Consider the following 3,599-nt stretch of genomic DNA (forward strand, 5'->3'; position numbering starts at 1 on the left):
AATAAAAAAATAGCAAAAATAAAATACAAAACTTTCTGTAATCTTAAAAACTTTAAAACTAGAAATAAGTTAATAAGATAATTTAAAGAAAATTTAGAGACAAGTTCATAATATAGTTGTTAAAAAAAATATGCATTTTAGGTTGCTTATAATTGTATTTTGAAAATCTTTTGGGTACATGTGACTAATTTTAATGTAAATTGCACGAATTATTATGGGTGATTTTTGTTTATTACGAAATTTTCACATGAAAACAAGAATTTAATAAGGTGTAACTAAAAAACATTGAGTAAGTAATGATTTAAAAAACTCTTTAGTCTTTGTGAATCGACCTGCACTTGAAATAAATCTGACAGAGTGTTTTTGTCTTCTCTCAAAAAAATCTTTTCTTGCGCATTGCGTAATTGTGTAAATTTCCTTACCGGTTTTTCCTTTAAAATTTCCTTTATCGTAGTAAAAAGTATTCCTTGATTTAAGGAAACTTATTCACAATTAAGTCCAAATTAAGTAAAAACAAAGCGATTATTTTAACCCTTTAAGCACGGCACACCTATCCAAAAATGGTCCCAACCTCAATTTTGAGGACCAAAAAAACGACCTATTGGACATTAATCTGCAAGGTCTCTTGTATCACCAGATGTAAAAATTAAAATCTAATCTCTATACCCTAAGTAGAAAAACACATTTAAAGTTTTATAGCTCTTTGCGCTACTGATTGCACTTGGAGCTCCGTTGTAAATCTATTTTGTTTTTTTTTCACTTTTGGGTTATGGAGTTTTTAAAAAATATCAAAAACTCTTTACATATATGTTTTGACTATAACCTGACAAAAAATCAGCTCTTTAACACTTTTTTTTTGTGTACAGGGACCTAAAGTATAGAGTATAGCACTAAAATCTCTTCAAAAAGAGACAACGGATGCTTAACGTTTTTATTATAACCTTATTATTGACTATGGAAGTTTCAAAATTTAATAGAATGAAGCGTTGGCATGTATCTTTTAGGCAAAAAAGGAGCAAGATATCTTTTAGGCAAAATAGGAGCAAGATATCTTTTATCTGTGAAAAGATATAGCTCTTAAAGTAGAAACCTCGCCTTTGAAAAAGCGGCCAAAATGTAGCAGTTTTTTGTGGTTTTTATGTCTTTTAAAGATTCAAAGTTACATTAAATAACTAATCTAGTAACAATATGAGGTGACTAGTGGATATGGGATTCTATGGTTGTTAGACATCACATCTGTGTGTACTTTGTCTGCAAAAAGAGTGCTTTTTTTGACCTTGTTTGTACAAAAGTAGGAGCAAAAAACACATAGAGAAATTTTTTTCTAGTTGTTCTGAATTTAAAATGCATAAAAACCTCTTTTTGTTTTAGTAGTTAAACCCACAGGTTTGCTTTGTTGTTTTTTCTAAACATTATTGACCAAATATTGGAAATACACACAATAATAACAACTTCTTTTATTTAAATAGGAAATATGTCTTTACGGAATTGGGTTTTAATAAGATATCAAACAGAAGAAAATCCCATATAACCTTAATCTCCCATTGAAAAAACACATACACACAGACATGAAATGATTTCCTTTAAAAAAAATTGCTTTATGAAGTTGTTGTGATATTTATTACTTTTTCTTCAAATTGCTGTTGATATGTTTTCATTTAGTACTTGCAAAATAAGCTATATACTTCTGAAGAATTTTTTATAAACATAATAAATATAGTTTTTAATATAAACAAAAATTTCAGACAAGAATATTTATTATCAACAAATTTTGTCTCAAGTATTTCTAGAATGAAATTCTAGAAATCACTGTTTAACTGTTAAAAAAAAAGAATTATTTAAATAATCCAATTCGAAGATGCTTGCTGTTATAGTCAATAACACAATTCAGTAACCGGCTTCCATAACTAGGGTGATCAGGGTTTCTTTTGTACCTTGCCCATTATGCACTGAAGATTGAATGCAAGGTTTCTGTTGATTGCTGACTAAAAATGCCCAATGCCGAACCCTTTAGAGCAATAAATTCAGGAACATGGTAAAACACTGCATGGGCTTTTGGAGTGACTGAAACTGAGAGTTGAAGATATGAGTTCTTAAAGTCTTTGATATGTTGAACATATACAGTATTTAATGTCCTTCCAAATCAGGAGCTAACAACACTCTTAAAATGTTGGAATATTTTTACAAAATCAAGCATGTGTTCTGCTTTTTCGCTTTCAACAATTCTTGGCAAAACATCTTTGTTCTTCAAAAGCTTATGACAATCATTTCTAACAAACTCTCCACCATGATAAGGTTGCAATTTTAATTTGAGAAGTAATGGCCAATCTTTGCTTTTAGGCCATATCTTTAACATTGATTTGTAAAGATGATTTACAATTCCAAGGAGAAGATCAAGTTCCATTGGAGGGAATAAACTCAATAACTTGTTTGACATCTTCTTGGTCAAACAATGGATTATGAACAACATTATGAAAATCTTTTGCGCACATTTTCCATTCCCTTTCTCAATGAATGCTTTGTATTGCATATTAATGGATCTGAAGTTCCTTGGAGTTCCCTGTTCTTTGAGGTCATCAAATTTAACATCACACCGACAGCAAGGGTGTTTGCTTGAGTGAGACTGAATGCCACAAATGATATTGGTTAACTTCATGTCACATGCAATAATGAAAGGCACATCAATTTTCCCAATTAAACTTAAAAAATTTTTGACATTTTCATAAGTTTCTGAAACATTTTCAGCAACAGCAACAAGTAGCTGACGCTTGGCACTTGTTTCTTTCCCATGTTTTACAGTCAGTAAGCTTTTTTCATTTGAGGCTGAAGTTGTGACATTTCGACATCCAACATTGGAGACAACACTCAAGCTGAACTTTAAAAAAGATCCTCCGCCATCAATACCTAGTTTGATGAGAGGCAATGAAGTGATTGCTCTAACACTGAGAATTGAGTTATAAAAATCTCCTAAACTCTTGCAATGAACAATATCTACCAAATCTTCAGTTTTTGTTGATGGCTTTGTAAGTGAGATTTTAGAAACTTTGAATAAACCTTCAATTTTTCGACCAGCCATTGTAAAATTTTCCCCTAAATTTTGTTTCAACAATTTTTGAGTTTGTATTCTTGTTTAATATTACAGCCAGTTCTTGCATCTTTTTATTTGAAAGACCAGTATTGATTTGAACTTGAACCATGTCCAAAGAAGTTAGAGAAGTTCTTGATATGCACTGAGCTCTGGAGGTACCTGGAGTAATAGTTAATGCTTTACCACTTTCTCTGCTCAACCTAATTGTGCCCTGTGGAGAGGATACCTTTTTAGTTATTACAGAGGACGCTAATTTTTCAGTAGTTCTTGAATCAGTTGCTATCATTTTTTTTAAGTTTTCATACCTGGTGGTTTGTGAACAAACATGTGTTATTCCTCTTTTGACTACACTGAGACAGTTTGAGCATAGTTTATCAAAGCTACTTGATGTTTCCTTCAAATCTTGATTGGTTAAAAATTTGAGCTTTGTAGAATGTCCTTTTAGTTTGCCAACTTGGCAAATTAAACAATTACAAGAATCCAATCTTCTGGTCTTTGGTCTAATAATCAC

The sequence above is a fragment of the Hydra vulgaris genome, chromosome 07, assembly GCF_038396675.1.
Source record: "Hydra vulgaris chromosome 07, alternate assembly HydraT2T_AEP".
Classification (NCBI taxonomy): domain Eukaryota; kingdom Metazoa; phylum Cnidaria; class Hydrozoa; order Anthoathecata; family Hydridae; genus Hydra; species Hydra vulgaris.